Below are 26777 nucleotides of genomic sequence, written 5' to 3'. Positions count from 1 at the left end.
CGGTGCGCGGGCCTTTCACTATCGCGGCCTCTCTTGTTGCGGAGCACAGGCTCCAGACGCGCAGGCTCAGTAGTTGTGGCTCACGGGCCCAGTTGCTCCGCGGCATGTGGGACTCTCCCAGACCAGGGCTCGAACCCGTGTCCCCGGCACTGGCAGGCAGACTCTCAACCACTGCGCCACCAGGGACGCCTTCGCCTTCTTTTTGAAACTGGTTTCATGGACATGATCTAAAACTGTCCCTGTGGCTAAATGGCTACAGGCCGTTTAAACTTGTAAAGACCCTGTTACACACTTCTGGGAACAGAGGTGGGTTTTCTTAGGTTTTCCTTTTGCTCCCCTGTCTCCAGGACTGTGGAATTGAACATCAATATTGATGATTATAACAGTTTTTATAAAACCTTCGTCTTCATTATTCTATTTGACCTTCGCAGTATCCTCACAAGTGAGACAGAAGGGATATGATTATCCCTGTTTTAAAGTTGAAGAAGTTAGGTCTCAGTTTATAAATGACTTTCCTGAGGTCCACAAGTAGGCGATAGAGCCTGACTTGTGGTCACATGGCCTAAATTCTCTCAGCTCCACACACAAGTTCCCCAGAAGGAAATCTGGGGCGGGAGGAGGGGATGGAGAATCCCCCTAGATGTTTGGCAGGGATTGGTTTTGCCCTGCTCTTGCATTGCATGTTTAGAATTCATTTCAAGTAGATCCCTGATAAGTCTGAATATATAATATAAAGTAGTGATGACATAACTTGTTTCAATATATAGTTGGTCTAATCTTTATATCCAAAATACTGAAAGGTGATTGATGGTTGGGTAATTAATCACTGATTTCTTACACTATGTTTTTATACAACAAACAAAATTGCTATTTCCCCAGAAAGATAGGAAGGGAATTCTTTTCCATCTACAAACTGGAACTTGGGCTTGTTACATTTTACAATGTAAAATGCTGCTGTGCTGATCATCTGAGGGAGTTGGTTGCTTCTTTTCTCATGACTTGTTTTTGGTGGGAGGGGGCAGGAATAGCATGTTTCTAGACTTCTTCAAAAATCAGCTCCAATATCCAGGTGCGTGATTTTTCCTCCAAAAGACTCTGCAATCAGACTGGAGCTTGATAAATGTTTGTTGAATTGAATTGATTTATTCTCTCAGCTGCAGTCATGTACTTTTGGAGCAAATGGATGAATCTTACTGCTCTGGAGACCAGGCAAATATTTGCCAGTGCATAATCTGTACTTTTCTCTCCAGTTAGCTGTAACCTGGTGTGGCATTGTGGTAGATTGCTTACTCTTTGCCTTTGTGTTTTCCCCTCTTAGGGGGGGCCTAGGTTTGTGTGTTTGGGGTTGAGGATGGGGAGAGACAGTGAAACAGAGGATAAAAGGACGGAATTTCTGGGTAATGTAGTTGAGAGTGATCTGGCAACAGTATCAAGATACAAACTATTTGTTGAATAATTTATCATGAATGCAGGTTGGGAATCTCTCTGTAGAGACTCTCCATTTCTGTTTCCATTAAGGATCACACTAGTCACGTTTTTTTTTTTCCCCCTGCAGATTTTAAGTAGGTAGTGCCCAAGAACTCCAGCAATGCCTCTAAAGGCCATTATCAGATGCTTCAATGAGAAGTTTGACCTGTATTCACCTCATTCGTTCTCTTTATGTGTCAAAAGAGTGAAAGTTAGTGAAAACGAAAGACAATGAGTCTTTTTGTCTGGATGGAGGCAGAGTTGATTGTATATTCTCTTAAAAGGAGTTTCAAATGAAGCAGATTCTGATTTCCCCCTGCTAACCCTTCTGATGATTTTAGCAGAAGAGGAATGTTTTGTCACCTAAATGTTTGGTACATTTGGTTCTACAATTTTGTACCCACTTACCCATGTTGAGAGATCCTTCAGAACTTTCAAAACCTTTTATTCCCTGAAGAAACCTATCACGGAAGCTCAGCACCCAAACTGCTCCCCTCCCCACAGGGATCTGCCTGTCTGTTGAGTGCTGAAAGGAGGAAGTGCTCGGCGCCCAGCCTGAATGGTCTGCGGCAGGATGGGGATTGGGTGGGATGAGCAGATGCCTAATGAGAAGCCCAGGCTGCCCTCTTCCTTGGGTCTCCAGCTTACCCGTTGCTCAGGACGAGACTTGCTTGAACAAGACTAATGACTACAGTTAATCATCTGAGTAAATATGTTCTAAATTTAAGGTGTGTCCAAGAAACCAGTGTTTGAGTGTTGGTAGGGGATAAGGAAAAACACAAAATAGGGAGAAAAAAACAACAACAAGCCTACCATCAAAACCCAAAACAAAAATAGCAGCGTCCAGAACAAAAAGCTCGTTGTTTGACTATTCTTTTTCAGTCCAGAAGCAAAGGAGATTTATGAATACTGGTTCAGCTGATGAGTAATACCATGGTCAATTGTGGTCTTTGAAGTTCGTCCTAAGTACTACATATCGTGGTGTTAGTTCTCCTTCAAATCCATCTATTTGTGAACATGTAAAAGTAAGACAGGTACTGATGTGCTTCCCATCGCACTCCAGTCACAACTTCCATCACCCCCAGCATTCTGCCGTCTGCATGATCAGTGTTGAAGAGACTCCTTATTCCATGCATTGGTCTCCAGGGAGCGTCTCAGCATTTCCAAGTCTGTGGTCCTCATGTTGTTGTTCTAACACTTGAATCCAGAGATTGGGTGGGATTATGATACCCATTTGCTGACTGAGACCATGAACATCCAGAGGTTTCAACGTCTTAGTCAGGATCTTGCCTCTCAGGAAGGGTGTGACCCACAGAGCTCACAAGCCCACAGAGCTCTGCTAACGAGCCCTCCTCTCTGCTTTCTGAGGTCCTGGTTAAAGCCCAGAGGTTTTCTTTCCAGATTTCCTTGAGGGACACAGCTCAGGGAGCTAACCAGCTCAGGTCTGTGGGCACATGAGGTTTAAGTGACTTCTCTGTGGCTGGTGTCTCTTCCAGAGTAAATATAGGGGAGAAAATCCCCTCTTCACAGTTTGTGTTTTGGGTTAAAATAGAAGCAGTTAAGTGCTTAGTGTTGAATATTAGTTCAAAAAAATGAGTAGATGTACAAGGGTATGTATATCTATTTGATGTTGGTGTTGACAGGGTTCTGTGCTTTATTGGAATTGGATTTCTCCCTAAGAAGAGGTAGCAGTTGAGGCCAGTTCCTGGTGGTGCAGTGTCACCCTATGATATATATGTGGCGAGAAAAGCTGATTTTGTTAGAATAATGGCACTTCATACTAACATACACTTTTGGGGGGATTTGGAGCATGGAGGAGATTTACAAAAAATTCTCCAGAATAAAAGTTGTGAGAACTAACAAATATCAGCTTTGCTTGGATGAAGGACTGGAGCGTCTCGATGAAATGCTCAAAGCCTAAGAACTGACTTACAGGTAAAAACACAGCCCAGTGACCTGTGTGCCATGGAAGGTCACATTGAGGAAGAATGTTTCTATCTTTCTAGACTTGAACCTTAGAGGTTAAGATGCATTCAGAACTCTTGGTAGTTTGTTAAAGAACAGTCTCCTTATATTTGTTACCCGGGGTCCTCTCTTGTGGTTAGGAGTTTCATAGATTTAATTTGTGCTTTAGATGGCAGTATTTTTTTTTTTAATTGAAATATAGTTGGTGTACAATGTTATGTTACTTTCAGGTATACTACATAATAGTTTGACATTTGCATATATCATGAAATGATCACCACCATAAGTCTAGTAACCAATTGTCCCATGCAAAGTTATTACATTATTATTGACCATATTCCTTATGCTGTATCCCTGTGACTTATTTATTATATAAGTGGAGGTTTGGACCTCTTTATCCCCTTCACCTATGTCCCCTCTCCCTCTCTCTGGCAACCACCCATTTATTCTCTGTACCTATGAGTCTGTTTTTGTTTTGTTTGTTTGTTTTATTTTTAAGATTCCACATGTAAGTGAGATCCTGTGGTATTTGTCTTTTTCTGTGTGACTTATTTCACTTAATACCCTATAAGTCCTTCCATGTTGTTGCAAATGGCAAGATTTCATTCTTTTTTATGGTTGAGTGATATTGAATTATATATATGTATGTACCATATCTTTATCCATTTGTCTATCCATGGACACTTAGGTTGCTTCCATATCTTAGCTATTATAAATAATGCCTCAATGAACATTGGAATGCATATATCTTTTTGAATCAGTGTTTTTGTTTTCTTTGAGTAAATACTCAGAAGTGAAATTGCTGGATCTTATAGCAGTTCTATTTTTAACTTTTCGAGGAGCCTCTATATTGTTTTCCATGGTGGCTTCACCAACGTGCCATCCCAACAGCAGTGCACACCTCACCAACACTTGTTATTTGTTGTCTGTTTGATGATAGCCATTCTGACAGGTGTGCAGTGGTATCTCATTGTGGTTTTAAGTGGAAGTTCTTGACTTTTCTTGTGGTTCATGTGTCTCTTTAAAGCTCAAGGACTGACTTTGTTCTGCTAACAATAGAAGCAGTACTGGTATGTAAATATATATGTATAGTGTATATATATAGCACTTATGCCCATTAGAGGAAAGGCTCCATTCCACAGCGTCATGAGGTAGATACTTAATACTTACGATCCCTGCTGTTCAGATGAAGAATCTGGCCTTAGAAAGCTTGACTTGCCCTAGGTCACTCTGACAACTGGAAGTTGAACCCACCTACAACCTTTTGACACCAGAGACTTAAGCAAATATAATTCATTGGAAGAATGAAAGCAAGGTGGGGCTGAACTCAAGCATTCGGTGATTTAACCTTTAATTTAAAAATTTCTGGCTTAACAGAGATCTATGGTCCCCAGTTCTTAGGGTCCCTTTTAAAGTGGAGGGGTAACACTAGCAAGCCATTATTCCTCAGCATTGTTTACATACTTTATTTCTCCTCTCTGACCGTTTTAAAAAGGTTAAAGAGAATTATTTTGCTGCTTACAAGTGACCTAGTAATTCTGCTAATATGTCAAAATAAGTGTGCTTTAAAATATCCCACTTAAGAGGACAAGTGACTTAATGGTAGAAACCCAGCCAAAACATGTTGCTATTCTAGAAGGTTCTTTGGCTTGGGTCAGTCAAGTAACCTTGACATCACTTCTGCATCTCTGAGTACCTTAAAAACTTATTAATTTTCAGAGAGGAGATGTGGGCTGAACTTGACCTTTTAAAGTGTCTTACAAGAAAGAGTTTTCCAAGTAGTTTCAGATTATAAACAGAAGTTTAAGAAGTTTGTTGAAAAACCTGTCCTTAAGTGCCCTCAGGTATTTTAAAACTGCTGTTTATGTATTCCTATTGATATGCTAATCACAAGTTGTTCTTCAATATTAGAGCATTTCCTCCAGAGAATTTGTACTGCATGCATTTGTTTCATTTAACTATACAGTAAAATAGTTCCTTATTTACATAGTGGTGCCAACTCTCGCATCCAAAGTAGTCTGAGTTAGAGAGGCTTACTGAGTATTAAACACATTTAGGTCAAGGATTCACCATTTTGGAGAATCTGAAATTATTAGTTGCTTACTCTGTGGATCACTGGACACTAGAGAACAGGTGACTCAGTGACGGAAGGGATGCCTTTAGCTTCATGTGTGGAATAATGGTCTCTCTCCGGAGTGAGATATCCTTGTGGAGTCCGAAAGCTTAAAAAGTGAATGGATATTTCTAAGGACTGTCTAGAGTTTTTAATGCCACATGACTATAATGGAAATTTTTTTAGATCACTATGGATTTGAACCCAAGGTGGGCCTTTCAAAAATTCAAACAAATACCTCCCCCCCCCTTTTTTTTGTGCCTCACCATGTGGCATGCAGGAACTTAGTTCCCTGACCAGAGATCAAACCCTCGCCCCCTGCAGTGGAAGGGTGGAGTCTTAACCACTGGACCTCCAGGGAAGTCCCCAGAATCTGCTTTTTAATGAGATTCCCCAGATGATTTGTAGGCACATTTAAATTTGGGAAGCATGAAATTAGGCCACTTCATTGGCCCTGAGAACTGGAGACCAGTTGATTAGGTGAAACACCTTTTCTAGATAAAGAGAAGGCATAAATCCAGATTCAGAATAGGCTGGGCGCCTGAATGGGCCATCTAGCCTCTGTGTTGAACTCTTCCTCTGGGAAGTGAGAAGGTGAAGGCAAGGCCTTGATGCCCACTGCTGGCTGACTTGTCACGTCCACAGAGATAAGTCACACACTTGGATCAGTGAAGGGGAGAAGGCAGATCTTCTTAGTTCTGGCGATAACCATGATGATGGAGCCTTACAATCTTCAAGTGCAGAGTACATACAGATTGGCTGAGTATGTACAGAGACATTTGGCTGCTACTATGCCTTGGAGGTTTTCCTTGGAACTTTTATAAATTCAGTGATAGTCCTAAAACTCTGTCCTTTAAGATATTGCAAAACTTTCTCTGGTGCTGTTATATTTCACATTAAAATGAAATAAAAAGAACAAGAACATGAGAGTAAATGAATTCTATTCTTCTCAAAATAAAGATTCAATCAAATCACCTACTGGAAATATGAGAAGGTGATGCATATGCAGTTTTTGTGTGAATACTTCATATGATTAATCACAGAGTATCTAAGATGGCTTTCTTTCAAGAGTTGAGAGATTTGTCACATGTTTTAGGGTGATGGGATAGAAGCTAGAATCATTCGCACGCACATATACACACACCTACTTCTATATCTGCATGCATATATACAATGTACCTACAAACACTCTTCCTATGGTTGTTGGGAATAGTAAATGAGATAATGTACATAAAGCATATACGGCACGTAATAAAGTATCCAGTAAGTGGTAATTATTATTATAAGAAGCAGCAGAGCAAAGTGGTTAAGAGCATAGGCTTTGGCATTAGATCCCTTGAGTCTAGAATCTTGACTCTGCCACTTATTGGCTGTTCGACCTAGAGTTAATTGCTTAACCTTTCTGTACCTTGGTTTCATCTGTTGAAAAATAGGAATAATAATAGTACCTATTATTCATAAAGTTCATATAGTTCATAAAGATTAAATGAGATGATACATGAAATGCATTTAGAAGAATTTAAAAATGAGTACTCAAAAAAAAAAAAAAAGTGTTAGCTCCTTTCTATATACGGTACAGTCTGTTACCTGGAGTCCCAGTTAAAGGATTGAGTTTCTTTAGACATTTTTTTTTTTTTAAAGGAACAGAACTTTAAGCTTTTTACATGGAAATCTTTCACTTCCTCTTGCTTATTTAATTGTAATAGTTAATTTTTCTCATCCCAATTGGATTTCAACAAGGAGTAAAATCAAATATGATCTTGGGTGGCCTCGGCCTGCAGTGGCTTGAAGCAGGGTTTCAGTTCCCGGCCAGAGATTGAGGTTGGGCCGCGGCAGTGAGAGCGCTGAACGCTAGCCACTAGACCACCAGGACCAGTGACTAGTGACAAGGCCCCGGCCCTTCGGCTTTGCAGAAAAAAATTCCCACCAAGACGGAAAGTAGTGAAGCATGGAAAGTGTTTATTAGGAGGAAAAGTAGTACGTGTGGATAGACACCCGGGCGGACTCAGAGAGAGAGAGTCGTACCCTCGTGGTAGTTTGAATCACTTATATGGGGCACTTCTTCTGGGCTTCCTTTGGCCAATCGTCTTGCTTTGTCTGGTTCTGAGTCCATATTTGGTTCATCTCAGGCTCCTCCCATGTGTGCATGCGCATCTCTTAGCCACGATGGATTCTAGCGAAGAGGCCTATGGGTAGGTTGACAGCGCCTACTATGGGGTGGCACCCCCTCCCTTTTTGACCTTCAAGGAGCCTTTCTGTGTGTGTGTAGTTGGGAGGGTCTCCTTGACTTCGAGAATGAGGAATATATGGTCTTTTTTATCTCTTACCTGGGCAGGGCTCAGCTTCTCCTCCCTCCTGCTATTTTGGAGTATCTGTCCACAGGGGACGAACTCCAGCCGCTCGGCCTGGGGCCCATCTATCTCCTGCCTCAAATCCCCCTTGGGAGACGTGAACCCCAAGAAATCTTTATTGGGAGGAAGAAGGGTGGAGGTCTGTCTTCTGTAGCTTCTTTAGACTGGTATGGGGCTCGTACACCCTACCTAGTGGGGTCACAGAGCTCTCTCCCTGTCTCATTAAGGGGCCCAGGGTGACTTCTGTGTTGTTATTCCAGTAGGATCTGTTCCGAGGAGTGGCTAGAATCTCTGCATCACTGTCATCTTGTCTGGGAAACCGTTCCTTAGAAAGAATACTTGAATCTGGTATTATTTAATCTCTTCAGATGTTTTACGGAACTCCTTCATTCTGAGAGTTGAGATTAGCTGTAAAGTAGCTCCAGAAAATACTTCAGCATCCTGGGTCAAAAAGACCAGTTCCCCTATCTAGATTCAGATTCAAAAATATGTACTGACTACCAGCTTTGTTCCAGGGGTTAAGAACATGACTTTGGGTCTAAGCAGACCTGAGTTCAAATTCTGATTCTGCTTATTACTAGCTACAATATTTTTGTCCAAATACTAGGTGAGGATGATGGTATAGCTAATATTGGCAGAGCTGAATGAAACAACTGAGAATCTTATTTACTCTCCTCAAAAATGTTTGCAATAGTGTTGTATTCTATGTCTTATTTGCTTTGCGGTTCTGTAAATGTTCATGAGAAATATATAGAATTTTCTTTGGGCAGCCCTTCTTGCAGATCCCTGGGAAAAATTTCATTGGCCATTAAAAACAACATAAGGCCTTCTTGCTTTGAGAGTAGTAAGTCCCTTCCCTCTAAGTTAACAACTCTAAGACATACAAGAGAAAAAAGAAGCCCTAGAATACTACTTTTCGAAGGTCCTGGATGCCACTGGCTGCTTCGTATTCAGCAATGGGTCTGTGCTCTGGGGAGCTAAAGCATGCAAGAATGGATTGATTTCAAGTACTAGTGGGGAAAATATCCTTCCCTACCTCCAAAACATGACTGAAATGGAATGGATTTTTGGAATGTTAGACATACTGGGCCAGAAAATTATTCTGACTTTCCATCATCGTATTTTGACAGGGCCCCAGACAGGTAGTTTTGGGAAGATGTGTCAAATTTGTGTTGGGCAAGGGTAAACAATCTAATCATGTGATGCTGCCTCTTGGGAATCAGGAGGTGGCTTCCTCCAGACCCTGGAGTGATTAGTTTATGCCCCAAGGCTGTCTGACCCTTGTAAAATGATCCCAGCTGGATGGACTGGACTTGCTGATCTCATTTTTACATGAATGTCTTATTCTTGTGAGGAATCTTTATCACTTATCTGCCTCTGTCCGTACAATGCAAGACTTATGTAGGACCATTTCACGTGCCAGTAAAAGGAGATGCTTTGTTCCAACCAACAAATATTTCTTGCTTTCAACATCGTGACCTACTAATTCTGAAAAACAATTATGATATATGATTTAAAATGGAATTAAGCAATCAGACCGTTATCCAAATTTCTAATTTTCCAAAAAGGAAACTTTATTGCTACCATGAATGGGAAATCCATTATCTTAAATTACACTTTAATATGTAATACATACTTTTCAAATTAAAAATGTTAGCCATTGTCCCATCACATCATGGTGTTATTTGGACCACCATACTTTAAGAAATATTATTGTCACCTGTGTTTTGAGGTTTACCAGCACAACAGTACCAACTACCCAGGGTCACAGTGTGATTCTCATGGACCCTAGGCTCTTACTTTTGCCTTCGTGGTCTCCTGACTCCATAAAAAACATTTGAAGTTAGATTTTACAATTTCCTTGGCATAAAGACAAATATATTAATATTATATATGAAAACATTTACTTTGACCTAAGAGTTAATTGTTTTCTTCTGATTTTAAAATTCGTAGGACATTTCTGTCAGCTGCAAAAAGCATTGTGGGTCCCAGGCGCTGTACCCACAGTGCCCTGTGAAGGAGTTGGCCTGTAACTGTGCATCTCCTGATATCAAGAGGTCTGGGGGCTTCCTTCAAGGTGGTGGTGGGGAAACCACAAACATGAAATATATTTGAAATCTTGTGTTTTAGCTTGAAAATTCGGGTGGATTTTTGCCTTTTATACATTGGAATAGTTATTGTTGCTTCAACTTAAAATTATCTGAACTTAATTCTTACAGAAAGGTAAATTTAAAAAAGAGTTTTGTAGTTTCCCAGCCCTGCTGGGCATAGCGTTACCAAACCAGGTTCATTTGCCCAACATGCAGCAAGGCAAATGCAGAGATGCTGAGGTTTGCAGCAGAGAAAGGGTTTATTCACGAGGCAGCCAAGTGAGGAGACAAGTCTCAGGTCCGCCTCCCAGAAGGTGAGGGGCTCCGGATATTTATGAGATAAAGAAGCAGGGTGGCCTGAGGCGTGGGGAGCATGCGGAAAGGTGACCGGAGATAAGAAAAAAGTGAGGCGATCGTCGTTCTGCGCAGGCACAACTAAGCTAGCTACTGGCTTCTTCGTGGGACGCGTGTTCAGAATATGGTGGCCTTAGCATGCTCTGAGGGTAGAGTTTTTGGCCCTCTGACCTCAAAAAGTCACCTAGTGGATACTGGTGCTTGCCCAGTTAGAGAGGGTCAATGGTCCTAACCAGTCTTAACCAAACGGCCTGAGCTCAAACTGGACAGGGTTGACTCCAAATTTCTGAAAAACAACTTGGGCAAACGTTTTATTGTTTTGGCTATGTGATGCTTGAAGGACCTGCACGTTTTTGTAAGAGCCATTAAGGCAAGTTTGATCAGTGAAGGCAGATTACAGTTTATTATTTATTAATGGCTGACTGATGACTACCCTCATCAGTTTCTATAGGATGATGTGCCCCCCGGAAGTACATGGTCTCTGGTTTGGAAACCCAGGCATAAGGCATTTAAAGCTTAGAGAGCCTTTTTAAAACAAAACAAAACAAAAAAAACCTATGGTCAAGGGTAGGAATTGGGTTTATGATGGATTTATGTCAAAAACAAATAAACTACAGGTATTATCCTAATCTGCTGTGACCATAATCGGGTGATCTTAAGGTGAATAAAGTCCATTAGGATTCTTAGACGAGCCTAGAAGAATCTATAAAGCGCTGTTTGGCTTCAAGCTCATTTGTAAGCACCTCCTTTCTTAGGGCCTCGAGTGATTTAGACTCTTAGCTATTTCTGGCAAAGAGGAAGAACAGCCACTCCTGATGACACTAAAATTCTTCTTTTCACCTGCTCCTTTTTAAGAAGTCACTTCCCTAGGTTTCCTTGTTATTTGGAGGAGGACGGTTTTTCTCTTTGTCCTCTCATTACTGTCTTAGCCAGGACAGGCTATTATAAAAGCTTTTTGTTTGTGAGATCAGTTCTCTGATTTCTAACTTCCTCTCTCAAACCTCAGTGCCACACTTGAACTTCTCCCAAATTGCTCCTGCTGCCGCTCAGATATCTTCTCTGTATTGTATGCTAAATGCAAAGGTCTTTATTTAGGTACTTTGCTCTCTGGAAAGAAAATCCTAATGGGTCACCCAGTTTGCTGATTTCTCTGTAGGTGTGACCAGCTAAGTGCCACCATAATGGGGTTGAAACAGAGTCATTTGGATCAGGAGCTCATTTGTCCCGAGTCTAATGTAGCCTACAGGCTTCTCTTCTAATTTTTTTTGTGATAGCCCCTTCTCAGCCAAAGGCCAGCTTTGGGCCCACTGAGGACTTGAATACCAGGGATCTAGATACTACTTAGAACCAGCCTGACTGCCAAAGAGAAGAGACATAGTGTGCTCTGTGTGATTGGTGCCTGAGATAGGATGTCTTGTTCTTTTTTCTTTTTCTTTTTTCTCCAGCAAATGAACCAATGAATGAAGGACATTATTATGACTCCAAAAACCAACTATGAGTCGCCCATAACATCTTAATCTCCTGAGTTTGATTTCATCACCAAGCTTGGCTGACTCTACTTTCTTATTTCTTCTCAATTCCCTCTTCTGTTTTCTGTCTCTACCACCCCTGTCCAGGTCCAGGCAATGCATATCCTCTCATCCGAGTGCCTGCAGTGGATTCTCCCCTGGAGTTATCCCTGCAGCCCTGCATTCCCACCATGCAGCCATAGAGGTCATATGAAAATGTTTACTTGACTCAGTCTCTCTCCACCTAAAAGCCTTCAAATGGTTTCCCATTTGATCAAGACCAAACTTAGCCTACAAGGCCCAGCATGATGTGACTACGGCTTCTTCTCCAAACTCAGTTTTCATTGCTTTCTTTAATTAATTAATTAATTTTTGGCTGCATTGGGTCTTCGTTGCTGTGCGCGGACTTTCTCTAGTTGCGGCGAGCAGGGGCTACTCTTCCTTGCGGTGCACGGGCTTCTCATCGCGGTGGCTTCTCTTGTTGCGGAGCACAGGCTCTAGGCGCATGGGCTTCAGTAGTTGTGGCATGCAGACTCAATAGTTGTGGCTCGCGGGCTCTAGAGCGCAGGCTCAGTAGTTGTGGTGCACAGGCTTAGTTGCTCCGCGGCATGTGGGATCTTCCCAGACCAGGGCTCGAACCCATATCCCCTGCATTGGTAGGTGGATTCTTAACCACTGCGCCACCAGGGAAGTCCCTCATTGCTTTCGTTTAATACAGCAAACCCAATTTGCTCCTGCCCATCTCAAGGCATTTGCACATGCTGTTCCTTCTTCCTGGAATGCTCTTTCTCCTCTTATTAACTCCTTCATGTCACTTCCTCACAAAAACCTTTCCTCATCCTCCAGAAGACCCAAGTCCCTGTTTTCAGTTCTCATACCCCACCCCCGCCAAATCCTTCAGGGCGCTACACTCAGATTATGTGGTATGTATAGTTGAATAATGCCTTTCTCCTTTATCTGACTGCAAGCTTTGTGAGGACAGGGACTTATCTACTTTGCTCATCATATTATTCCCAGTAACTAGCACGGTACCTCGTAAAGACTAGATGTTTAATCAATAAAAGAATAAGTAGAATGTAGTGCATAGATTATGTGCTTCGTATGTCCATGAATAAAGTATGACACTTACCTATTGGAGTCATCTGAAAAGATTTAATTATGGACCATATCTCTTACAAGGCAGAGGGTTATATAACATATTTTCAATGATTTTGCTTCATAAATGGTAAAAATCAATGTTTTGGGGCTTAAAAGAGTGGTTATTTATCTACAGTGGCTCGATTCTGCAGAGATTGTTAAGCTTTTAGAGGAATTAGTGATCAACCGTGTCAAGCGTGGGCTGACTGCACTGCCTTTGTTCCTGCTGTCCCATCTGCCTGGAATCTTCTCCTCCAGATACCCCTGCTGCTTGCTCCTTCACTTCCTCCAGGTCTCTGCTCAAATGTCATTTTATTAGGGGCCTTCCAGACCACCTCTTAGAAAGTAACACCTCACACTCTGGACCTCCTATTCGTTGTTCTCCTTACTGTGTTTAATTGTTTCTTCCATAGCAATCATCATTAATCTGCCATCCATTCATTCTTTCATTTCAGCCTCTGTCCACTAAACTCCTCCTTGAGGATAAGGACTCTGTTTAATGAGTACTCTATCTTAGCATCTAGATCCGTGCTAGATACCTAGAAGACATCGAAAGCATATTTTTGGAATACATGAATGATCATGGTAAAGAAAACCTCAACATTTTATTCCTTTGTTTCTAAGGAATAAGGAAGGAAAAAAAGTCCACTTTGATTTTTCATCTCTTTATGCCCTTCACGAAAACCTGCGTGTTCTCGGGTTTTCTCTTTGCTGAGGCAGGAAAAGCAACTCTGGGTTTTCAGGTGGGCGCAAAGGTCGAGTTCCCCCCCCACCAGATTGTGTGCCCCATTTCAGCTCCTGACATTCTGTTAGAAATCTCTAACCCTTAAAGACTTCTCTTTCTCAGATTTCTTCATGAGCCTCGGATACAACTATAAACACACGCTTTTGCCTCGTGGCTAAAGTAAAAGAACTTAGGATATTTTTTCACCTAAAAAATAGCAGCTTGCTCTTCATTAAGCAGCAGCCTACTGCCTGCTCCTGTGTTCAATCCTTCTCCCAGCAAGAAATATAACAAAGGAGGAGGCTGGTGGTCACAAGCCAGGACATTGCAGGGTTCATTAATTACTTGGAAAATGGTGCCTGGGTTGCAGCCAGAATCCCAAACAAAGAAAGGAAATAGCTCCTGTTCTCCAATTGACAAGTTGTTGAGTGAGGTAAGAATGAAACTCATTTGGGTAAGTTAAGAAGGGAAAAAATCAGATGGAAGCAGTACTTTTGTTCAAGAACAAGGATACAATTAAGACATATTCCCAACCCCAAGGGGGTTGATTCATATCAGTGGAGACCATGGAAATCATTATCTGCTCCTGGCCATGAGACGAATTCATTATCTCTAATAAAGGGATTGGGAACTCCAATTTAGGAAAAGTGTTGATGGTGTTGGAGCTGAGGCCTAAGTACATGATATCTGTACAAATGAGTTATTAATCTCAGCAGCTTCTATATTGGTTGAATCCTTATGACAACTATGTTGTAAATATACGAAGAGTTAAATACTCTTACATAAAATAGTATCCATAATTTTGGTAAGGCTAATAATCCTAAACCATCTTAGCAAATTTGTTGTAATAAAATGGGAATAGTTTCAAGTAGGAGTCAGTTAAGAAAAATGAGAATTTCTTAATGTTGATGTGAAAAGAGATGATTAAGAAAAATATATTTAGTGGGTTAAGTAGTGGAATTTTGTTGTGATTATATTTGGGGGCAATGTTCGCAAAACTCAGGCTTTGGCTTTTATAATTTTGAGCTGTGCAAAATACAAAGGAAGGTCTGATCATCTAGTACTTGCCTGAAATGAGGCCATCAATAATTACTTTCTCGGGTGTGATTTACACAGTTTTCAGTACTGATTGGCCATAATATAAAACTGTTGCATTAGAAAAAAAGGAAAATGAAAACACACACACACACACACACACACACACACACCCCAGCACCACCACCACTATCACCACAAAACCCCTACACCTTCTTGTGGCTGTTTCATAACCTATAAAGAATACTTGTTTATTCAAAGAGGGAGCTACTTTTGGAGTTTGCAGGCAATCTCAAGGTCAAGCCCTTTGGGAGGAGTTTACGAAAACTGCCCACTGAAGGGTCATGTTTAACTTCCCTGACATATGAATGCAAAGTGAAAATTAAAATTGTGCTGTAGTCATGCAGAGAGAAATGCAAACTGTCAAGATTCAGGCATTAAAGGAGAATTGTTTGGTTTGAGGGTTCTTTTTTTGCATTGGGTGCTTGGAGGAGTTGAGAAATGAAATAGTACTATTTCTAGGAAGAGGCAAAGACTGAGAACTGAATTGAGTAATGGGAGAGGAAGGAAGAAACACACTTAGTTTGAAATGTTGATTTCTGCTCAGACCAGGCATGTTGAAAGCTTCGTCTGAAAATTGGCTGGGCAGATTCATGTGACAAAGGGGCTGCCCTTTTCATTTTACTGAAACGAGTGAGGCATTTAAGCTCATTTGTGCCTTTTGAGTAAACCACCAAACAGCTCTTAAATAGCTGACTTGGTTGTGATGAGATACTGGGTCTGAGATACAACCAGAATAATCATTGAAGAAAAAGACGAGAAATCCCGATTATGATACATAACTCTAGGAGACCCTTGGAGAAGCAGGAGAAAATAGGTGCAGTATAAATTATCTCTAATGGAAACCATGTAGCATGCACAGTCACGGTGCCCATCAGTCTACAGGTTGACTCCAAAGAATCTGCAGAACAAGGCTTAAGTGAAACAAGGTTTTGTTTCAAAAGGGTGGAAAGCAGGTGTGGTGATAGTCATTACTACTGTTCATCCCCCCATTCTGGGTATGTGGTGGTTCTCACATGTCCTCATCACCTTGTCGGTGGGTGGGGCTGTGTGACTAGTTAATGACCAATGAGCTGTGGGCAAAAGTGATGGAGTGGAGCATTCAATTACTGGTCTCAGTGCCTTCAGACTTCTCTTTCCCTTGGTCAAGGTGACCAACAACCTTAGAGATGCTGGATGCTCCGTGAGCCTCAGTGTTTTGTTTTTTAATTAAATGAAGTTGGTATTTTATTCGGTTTTCATTAGTTTTCCCCTAATGTCTGTTTTCTGTTCCAGGATCCCAGGCAGGATACCACATTACATTTAGATGTTATGTCTCCTTAGGTTCCTCTTGACTATGACAGTGTCTCAGAGTCTCCTTGTTTTTGATGCTCTTGACAGCTTTGAGGAGTGCTGGTTAAACAGTTCATAAGATACCCCTCAATGGTCTGATGGTTTTTTCGTGATTAGATTGGGTTTGGGGTAAGAAGACCACAGAAGTAAAGTACTCATCACATCATCTGAAGGGTACACACAATCAAAATGACTTGTCCCTGTTGCTGTTGACTGTCATCACCTGGTTGAGGTTCCTGCACTGTACATTTACTCCCTTTGTTTCCATGTTGTCCTTTTTGGAAGGACATCACAATGCCCAGCCCTCATTTAAGAAATGGGGACTTATACTCATCCTTGAGAACAGAGTATCTGCATACATTACTTAGAATTATTCTGCACAGGGGATTTGCCTTTCCCCCTGACATTTATGTATTTGTTCATTTATTTAGCTCAGTATGGACACACGGATATTTTTATATTTTGAGTTTTATGCAAATACCACCTTATTTATTTTGTTGCTCAAATTGTTCCAGCTTTGGCCATTGGAAGCTCTCAGTAGTCTGCTGTGTCTCTTTGACACAAGACACCATTTTTTAGGGGGGGAGCACTTCCTTTCTTTCTGGCACCACAAGATGCTTCAGAGCGACTGCAGTATGCAAAGCCTTTCTGTCAACCTGTAAAAAAGCCCATGTATTCTCATTAAGAAAACAAAACTCTATCAAGCTAATGAGATTCTAGAGTTGTTTGTTTCAAAGTGTAATGTAGATCAGTGGTTCTCAAACACTCAGATGTTTCTGGGTCCAGCAGCATCAGTATCAGTTGGGAACTTGTTAGATATGCATATTCTCTGGTTCACCCCTTGATATAATGAACAGAAACAGATGGGGACCTGGTCTGTGTTTCACAAACCCTCCAGTATATTCTTATGCACTCTGAAGTTCAAGAACCTCTGATCCAGACTACATGAATTTTGTGAATGGCAACATAAAAGACACAAACTCAGTGAATCTTTTGGTTGTCTTAGATTATTGTATGTTGTTCCAAAGCAAACCTTAAAAAATTACTCTAAACCAAGGTGGTTGGTTTTCTTCATATGGAAGATGCAAGAAATCTTGAAAATATACTGATGTGAAGGAATATTTCTTACAGATGGGGTAACAGGGCTTGCTGGGCACTGTTTCCATTTTATAGACCTCAGAAGCAGCTCTGTTAACTTCAGGAATTCCTCCATTAGGGTCAAATAAGATGGTGGATTCAACAGTGCTTGGCGAACCCGAATGAATATCTGGGATTATTTTTGTGTTGGGCCTCTCCTCCACTAGATTTTAAGCACCATAAGGATAAAGACTTTGTTTGGCTTGTAGCAATCACTAGTGCCTAGAACAATGCCTGGGCCATACATGGATGAACTCATTGAATGTTTGTGGAATAATCACATTATTTTTCAGTCTTTTGTTTCCACATTATACCTTAGGATTCCTACCTCATCTGCACACCACCTGTACTGTTCTATTAAGTTTTTTAAGAATTGAGGGAGAATTTACATACAATGAAATATACAGTTCTTCAGTGTACACTTTAATGAGGTTTGACAGATTCATCTATAGTATACTAATTTTCTTGAAGTTGACAATTTTATTCGATTTACAACTATATCAATAGCCATGAACTTGTGGTTTTGTATCTTTGTTATATATTTTCTAGTCAACATTAAAATCAATGCATATTTATTAAAAGAGAAATATTAATCCTAATATTACCCAAAGTGCTCACTCACTTAAGCTATTTTGAGTAGCATTGCAGAGAAAGGATTGTCTACTGCAATGTGAAACTTCAAGCACCGGTTAGTGGATGGGGAACGTTTGAGTGCAGTGTGGCGTCATGGCAGATTGGGCTCCTGCAATCCCCTTGGCATAGCCTGAATTATCAGAGAAATGTCTGAGTCTGTTGTCTCAATGAAACAACATGTTTGATACGCTGGACTGTTGAGATACCTCACGTACTTCCATCTGCCTCTTAAACAGCTTTCTTCATTCATCCATCTATCCTTCTTCATCCAACTTTTATTCTGCCTTAGAAGAGGAGGACAACTTGCTTGTTTCTGAATTTGTAGTTGTTTTTTATTTTAAAAGACCAAGGGTCTTTATGCCATTGTGATGAGAGGGACAGGGGAAGGACTTTTGGACCAAAGAAGGGATTGTTTCCATTGGACTGCCTGGTTATTTCTTCCATGATACCTTTGGAAGAAGTTGACTGCTTTGGAACAGTTTGGCACATTCTGAAAATTAATTTGCTCCATAGGCATCTTTGGTACACCTGTTACATGTAAGCTCTGTATAGGCACTCCAGGACTGTCCTTAGGGAGCTGATAGCCTTTTGGGAGAAAGGAGTAGAGTCTGCAAGTAAGTATAATTAACAGAGCATAACGTCAGGCATTCCAGAAGACTCGAGCTGTGTGCCATGTGATAAGGCTGTACTCTGTTCACTAGCTTGAAATAAGATGGGAGTAAATTAAAATTCGAATACTATTCATCTTGTTTTATTAAATTAGGCTTACTGGTAACCACAGGCTGGTAATTCAGACCCCAGTGGCTGAAAATCTTGAGCCAAGTGCTGTCAAGATGCAGTTGTATCTGCTTTAGTATGTGTTTGCAACAAGAAATTTACTGAGTTTTCATATTATAAAAGTAATATATGCTTGTTGGTGATATATTAGAAATTTAGAAATATGCAGAAAAATGTTCATGAAAAACCTTAATCATTCATAATTCAAATGTTATTGCTGGTATTTTTTTAAAAAATGTGTTTTCCCATAGTTAGGATCATACTGGGTGTAAATCTTATAACTTTGTAAATATTATAAGCATTTTCTTATGCCGTCAGTATTCTTTATAGTATTTTGATGGCAGAATGCAAGCCCATTGTGTGTATCTGCCATACTTTAACAGTTTTATTATTCATTCCAATTTCTTGCTGTCACATCTTTGAACATAAATCTCTATGAATTTTATATGATTTTTGTATATAATTATATAAAAATATTTCTAGATAAAACTAGGCAAAGACCAATTAATACTGCCAAGCAAGGCAAGCTGGGAGGGTCTGGAATTCATCCCATGAGCTGGTCTGTGCCAACAAACACACCTTGCAGGTGCTGCCAGGAAGCTTAGTCTGGTGGTCAAGGCATACAATCTGAAAATTACAACAGACCTGATTCTGGTTGTCACCTGGTATTAGGGGATCCAGAAAGCTTGCAGACTATCCCAAGTCCTCTTAGATGGTCTTAAGACTGGGCAAGAGGGAGTAAGTGTCAGGAGGGCAAGTGGGAAGCAACGTGGCCATCAGTCAGCCTGGGATTCAGCTGAAGGACCTCAGTCTCATCAACCCACAAACATTATGCAGGGCCTACTGTGTACCAGGCACTGTGCTGGGAGCTTGGGAAACCTCAGTGAACAGACAGACACCAATCTCTGCCTTCATGAAACTTACATTCTAGTGAGGAAAATCTTCCTTGGACAGGCACTGACAAAAGCAAGGTGGAACTCTGGTTCTTGAGGAACTAGAATATTGAGTGTATTCCAAGGGAGTCTCAAGTATGGGGAAGGAACAGAGCTGATTATCAGAATGCACAAGGCCACAGCCAAACTCACAGCAAGAGTGACTTATCATTGAGTCGCAGAAGAGACACCTGAAAGTGCACCTTTCTGGTCTAAGGTCACATTGGACTAAACAATGAGCACCTGCCTCAGCCTGCAAATGGGGGTCCAGTGCTGGCATCTGGATGCCAATAGCTGGTTATAGGAGATGGAAGTTAGTGCCAATGACTAAAGTGGAGAATTCAGAACTGTGTTACAGCATCTAGCTTCCTGCCTGGCGTGTATCATAGTAGGTTTTGAATGAAGTGTTGTTGAAGCAAATATGTGAATTTAGGAAAAAAGAAAGATTAGCATTATGGGCGAGGCATGGAAGAAAGAAAATAAGACTAAAAGATAGTCATTAGGAGTCTGGGTTCCAGAGTCAGACAATCCTAGGTTCAATTCTTAACTCTTCCATTTTCAAGGTCTTTGAGATTTGAACTCATTACTTAATATCTCTGAGTCTCAGTTGCCTCATCTGTCAATTGGGCTAGTAAAAGTAATACTAACCACACTTTAGGGTTGTGAGGCAGTTCTTATAAAGAGCCAAGCATATTTCTTGGCACACAGTAAGTGTTCAATAAATGTTAGCTACTAAAAACAACAGTAATAATTTTTTAAATGAATGGTTTTTGAGGGGATATTATAAATATATTACACATTCTGTGGTGAGGTCCAACTTTCTTTTTGATCAGTATCCTGACCTTAGAAGACGGAGAAACGTTATTGTTTCTGTAGAGAAGATGAACTATGATGAAATTTGATACACACACACCTCTGCACATCACCTGTTATTCCTACTGAAATGAGGGTTTCTCCCAGTTTAGAGATGAGGCAAGGAAAAGTAGAAGGATTAGCATGTGTGATATTATTCAAAAATTAATTGTTGGTTGATTGAACATAAAAGACTTGGAGGGGGAAGCCACATGATACATGTATCTTCCTTCAATCACATTATGACAATAATTACAGAAGAATGGTCCATATAGGAGAACCTGGTTGAAGAGGCAGATTAAGCTGCTAAATGGCTTTATTGTTCTCTCTTGTGGGAACAACATCTCTCCCTTCTGATCAGGCTAGGATGGTATAAAAGAAAAAAAGACCCAGAGCTAGGGTCACTATTTATTAATGTTGTATTTTGGTTTGGATTCCGCTCGTTGAAACGGTGTTGATCTCGAGGGCATTTTTAGGTTCTCACATTGGGAAGAGTCTAGGAATCTTTGTTTGCACAGAATATCTTGAGAAAATATTTCTAGAAGTGAATCAAATGGCCAGGCATTTCCTTTGAGCGGATGATCTTCTACCTTTGACTACTGAGGAACTTGGGCCTGGATAAGAATTCTGTTAGGAACGATGCTATCACAGAAGATGCAGTAAGGCAGGGTGAGGGGTATATGTAATTGGCATCTGTTTTTATGGGTAGGGAACACTTAGGTGGGAATAGGGAGCTGAAGTTTCACTGAAAGTTTTACCCACTCCAAACTCCAGATTGACATATGCGTTGTACCATTCACAGCAACACGGATGGATCTAGAGATTATCATACTAAGTGAAGTAAGCAAGACCAAGAAAGACAAATAAATGATATCACTTATATGTGGAATCTGAAAGAAAAAGATACAACGAACTTATTTATGAAACAGAAATAGACTTATAGACATAGAAAACAAAGTTATGGTTACCGAAGGGGATAGTGTGGGTGGGGAGAGATAAATTAGGAGTTTGGGATTAGCATGTACACACTACTATATATAAAATAGGTAACCAACAAGGACCCACTGTATAGCACAGGGAACTATACTCAATATTTTGTAGTAAACCATAAGGGAAAAGAATCTGAAAAAGAATATATATATACACACATATGTGTGTGTGTGTGTGTGTGTGTGTGTGTGTGTGTGTATTTATATAACTGAATCACTGTGCTATATGCCTGAAACTAACCTGACATTGTAAGCACCTATAATTCAATTAAAAAAAAAAACAAGAAATATGGCATTGTAGCTGTCTCTGCACCAATAGGATGCCCAGATTTAAACTGTACATACATGTATGCCCCTGTGCCCGGTGTTGCTGTGTCTTCATTCATCCTTTGGACTCCGTGTCCCTTCCTCACGCTTGCGTATTGGCGGTCTCTTGCCTCCTCCCAGCTGAAAACCTGCTTCTGTTCTCCCCCTTCCTAGGACTTCCTCCATGTAGGCAGCATGGTGTGTCCCTCTGTTCTCACCATGAGACTGTCAGCCTTCTCTCGATCCAGTTGAAGGGGTATTTGTGTCTTTGTTGTTGTTCTTCTTCTTAGGAGCCTTCTGCCTTGGCATGAGATTGTCGTGGATGGACTCCTGATAAGTCAGGCTCCCCCTGGATCTGTAATAACACTGGTCTCCTGTAGTCATATTAACCTTTATGCAGCGCTGGCACATTCTCTTTCCCGTTTGACTGGCACAAAATGCTCTGAGGTGGGCAGTACGTGCTTTACTATTCCCATTTTATAGAACAGGAAACTGTCTTAGAGCAGTGAGGTCACGACTGCTGGAAAGGATGGAGCTGCTTTAGAAACGGAGGCTCTCCCAGGCAGGGAGGGGGCCCATGCTTCTCATCCCTGTGAGGGTTTCAGTGAGCACGAGGCCATTAGAATCAACAAAAAGGGGCTTCCCTGGGGGCCCAGTGGTTGAGAATCCGCCTGCCAATGCAGGGGACACGGGTTCGAGCCCTGGTCCAGGAAGATCCCACATGCTGCGGAGCAACTAAGCCTGTGTGCCACAACTACTGAGCCTGTGCTCTAGAGCCCGAGAGCCACAACTACTGAGCCCACATGCCACAACTATTGAAGCTCACGTGCCTAGAGCCCATGCTCCGCAACAAGAGAAGCCACCACAATGGGAAGCCTGCACACCACAACGAAGAGTAGCCCCCGCTTGCTGCAACTAGAGGAAGCCCGCGCAAAGCAACGAAGACCCAACACAGCCAAAAATAAATTAAATAAAATAAATTAAAAAAAAAAAAAAGAATCAACAAAAAGGAATTCTGGGGACTTATTTTGATACACTGCCCTGGAGCACAATCTCTATTCCTGCCCCAATTTGCTGTCCTTAAACATGATAATATGTTCAGGCACACCTCATTTTATTGCACTTCTCAGATATTGCGTATTTTACAAATTGAAAGTTTGTGACAACCCTGCATTAAGCACCATCTTCCCAACAGCACTTGCTCACTTCGTGTCTCTGTGTCATATTTTGGAAATTGTCTCAATATTTCAAACTTTTTCATTATTGTTATATTATGATGATCTGTGATCTTTGATGTTACTATTGCAAAAAGATTACGACTCACTGAAGGCCCAGTGAGTTGATGGTTCGCATTTTTAAGCAATGAAGTATTTTTTAATTAAGGTATGCACCTTTTTTAGACATAAGACTATTACATACTTAATCGACTAAAGTATAGTGTAAATATAACTTTTATATGCACTGAGAAACCAAAAAAATTCATGTGACTCGCTTTATTTTGTTATTTGCTTTATTGCGGTGGTCTGGAACCAAACCCGCAACATCTCTGAGGTATGCTTGTGTTTTGGTATCGTTTATGGCTGTAGAACTAGAAAATTTGACTCAGAGATGCATCAGAGTTGGTTGGTAAGTCCCCTGAAACTTTCTGTGTGTCTGGAAATCCCAGGGACATTTATTAACTGACTCTGCCTATCTCTAACGCAGAGCCCTGACCTGAAAATAAATCATAAAATGTATGTCATCAGGTCCCTTGGAGAAGCCTACAGGCTTGATTCTTGGAGAGTCTTTCAGGCCTGTACTCAGAGCCATATGCTTATTTTTTAAGTAATTACAGACGCTTGTAGCTGGCTAAACAGCAGATTACAGTGGCTGGCGTGGTGGGCCATTTGAGGGGAGCACAGAGACAACTGTAACATCCTTGAGAGGGAGGAAGATAGAAAAACTGTGAAGATGAAATACAGACCTAATTTTTAAAGAAAAACATGTAGTTGAATGGTATGGGCAACACGACTCAGTTGTTTCCACAAGAAAATGGTTAAGAACTCTGAGTCGAAGAAGTGTTTAATTCACCTTAGAAATATTCCATGAAAATCAGAGGAAAACAAAAAACTATTTTGTCAGTTTTGAATATTAATCAAAATGTATTGGAGAAATCTAAATGAGTAATGTAGCTTTACTTTTCACTAAAAATATTTGGTTCACCAAAGAAGGCACATGCAACCCATAAGCACATGTAAAGATACTCAACATCAGTCATCAGGCAAATTCAAATTCAGATGGCAATGAGGTATACTCTGCACCATGTGTATGACTAAAATGAAAAAGACTGACAGTATCAAATGTTGGCAAGGATATGTAGCAACTGGAACTCTTATGCATTGCTGGGAAGTATGTAGAACGATACAGCCACTTTCAAAAACATTTTGGCAGTTTCTTATAAACTTATTCATACACTTACCATATGATTAGGCAAGTCTACTTGTAGGTATTACCCAGGAGAAATACAACCCATGCTAACAGAATGATCTGTATGTGAATGTTCATAGCAGCTTTAGTCATAATAGCCAAAAGCTGGAAAAGATCCAAATATCTATCAGTTGGAGAATGGAAAAACGATCTGTGGTACATCTAAACAGCAGGATACTTCTCAGCAATGAAGATAAACAAACTGATACATATGGATACAACAACATAGATGAATCTCAAAATCTTCACGCTAAGTGAAAGAAACCAGTCTCCAAGGCTATTTACCCCGTGATTTCATTTCTATGACATTCTAGAAAAGGCAAAACTATAGAGATGGAGAAGAGATCACTGAACTAGGATTACGGGAGAGGATTTGACTACAGAGAATCATGAGGAATTCTGGGGGGCCGATTGTCATGGCGGCTACATAACTATTTGGGCTGGCCAGAAAGTTCATTCGGGTTTTTGGTAACATCTTACTGAAAGACCCGAACGAACTTTTTGGCAACCCAATGTGTACATTTGTCAAAACTCATCAAACTGTACACTTTTAAAAAGTGAGTTTATCATATATATATATAAATTATATGACAATTTTTAAAAATTAAAAATTTTGGAAACTGAATTACTAAATCAGTAGAAAATCTACATAGTTTCTTATATTTGTCTAGATTTTTAACAAAATTTTATTTCATGCCAATGTTGGCCAGGTGCCGTGCTTGCCCCTAGGGATAAAAATCTCAATAAAACGTGACCCTGCCCTGGCTACTTTTGCCTGAGTTCCGGAGACCCTTTTGCATTAGGGAGATTCCCCAGTATAACCCAAGTTTATAGACAGTTGCTAGTGACTGGCTTTTATTTATTTATCTTGCATCTGTTTTATTTTATTTTTTTAAATTAATTTTTTATTGGAGTATAGTTGATTTAAAATGTTGTTTAGTTTGTACTGTACAGAAAAGTGAGTCCGTTATACATATACATGTATCCACTTCTTAGATTCTTTTCACATATAGGTCATTACAGAGTATTGAATAGAGTTCCCTGTACTGTACAGTAGGTTCTTATTAGTTGTCTATTTTATGTATAGTAGTGTGTATATGTCAATCCCAATCTCCCAATTTATCCTACCTCCCTTTCCCCCTTGGTAACCATGTTTGTTTTCTGCATCTGTGACTCAATTTCTGTTTTGTAAATAGGTTCATTGTGACTGGCTTTTAGAAGGAGAACATTTTTGAGGGGACATGTTATCAGTCATCTCTGTCTCTAAAAATTAGACTCAGAAAGTCACCTCAAATGATAGTGATCTGTTGTGAGCAGTAGTAGAATAATTCGTTATCAGAGGGGTTTGGACAGTGTATGGTAAAAAATCAGCTATCAGTTATTCAACTGAATAGATCAACTATTCACGACACAGGTTTTTTAATTTAATACAAGCTATGTTCCCCATCATACTTTGCTTCTTCCTAAGGAAATTTTTGGCATGTTAGAGGCCCGGTAACAATATGGTACTGTTAGACTTGGTGAGTAAACAGCAGCACCTCTTCATGCCTTCATGGGTCTGTCCCCCACCCCATCCCCACTACCCCTCTCTTTTTGGCAGCCTTAGGTTAGTTAATCTGTAAAAGAAAGAAGAAGGAATGGCTGGAAGGTAGCTCGATGCTAGACTGTATTTAGAAGGCTCTTCCACACTGCACTTGAATGTCATTTTTTTTTTTTTTAATTTGTTTATTTTTGGCTGTGTTGGGTCTTCATTGCTGCACGTGGGCTTTCTCTAGTTGCAGTGAGCAGGGGCTGCTCTTCGTTGTGGTGCGGGGCTTCCCATTGCAGTGGCTTCTCTTGCTGCGGAGCATGGGCTCTAGGCACGCAGGCTCAGTAGTTGTGGTGCAGGCTCTAGAGCACAGGCTCAGTTGTGGCGCACGGGCTTAGTTGCTCCGGGCATGTGGGATCTTCCCGGACCAGGGCTCGAACCCATGTCCCCTGCATTGGCAGGCGGATTCTTAACCACTGTGCCACCAGGGAAGCCCATGTCATATTTTTGAGATCCTTGCAGGGCAAGGCTGTTTCTGGATGCCCTAGTGTGACCATGCATCAGCCCTTTGGTCTGAAAAATCTCTTTTGCCCACAGGTCCTAATGGAAGTGAACTGCGTTCTGTGCACCTTCTGTTCTCCATAATCCTCCTTTATTTCCCCGTGCACCTCTGCCAGTATTCTGTTCCACTCACCCCATCTCCTCAGAGAGGGGCCCTCCATTCCAAACAGTCACAGTGGAGGGGTTATGTGTATGGAGAGAAAGACAGACCCACGAAAACAGCAAACAGGCTGCAAGCTGCTTGGGTGATCTTTCTAAAAGGCAACTCTGACACCATCCTTCCAGTTCTTAAAACCCTTCTCATTTTGGAAATCCAAGCCCTGCTGTGGGTCCTCGAGTTCAACCCCTGCCCCTCTTCCTCACTAGCACCTGCTGCATTAGTTATGCTAAACTACTTGTATCTTCTCAAAAGCACCTTGACACGGTCTCTTTGTCTTTGTTTGCATGGAGGGCCTTCTGT

At 40.9% G+C, this 26777-nt stretch overlaps 1 protein-coding gene and 1 long non-coding RNA gene across 5 annotated transcripts in view; both read left to right on the top strand.

Annotated features, from left to right (window-relative positions):
• The window catches only part of TNIK (TRAF2 and NCK interacting kinase), a 406211-nt gene that overhangs the window by 101272 nt on the left and 278162 nt on the right, over positions 1-26777 (top strand). The gene's annotated exons all lie outside the window — the stretch shown is intronic.
• Positions 4914-26777, top strand: part of LOC309659387 — a 40688-nt gene continuing 18824 nt past the window's right edge. Inside the window, exon 1 of the long non-coding RNA XR_014262769.1 lies at positions 4914-22018. This is a non-coding gene — a long non-coding RNA (uncharacterized lncRNA). The remainder of the gene's footprint in view (positions 22019-26777) is intronic.

This window comes from Balaenoptera physalus, assembly GCF_965194825.1.
Source record: "Balaenoptera physalus genome assembly, chromosome: 4".
In the NCBI taxonomy this organism is placed as follows: Eukaryota; Metazoa; Chordata; class Mammalia; order Artiodactyla; family Balaenopteridae; genus Balaenoptera; species Balaenoptera physalus.
This window is presented reverse-complemented; position numbering and strand designations above follow the sequence as displayed.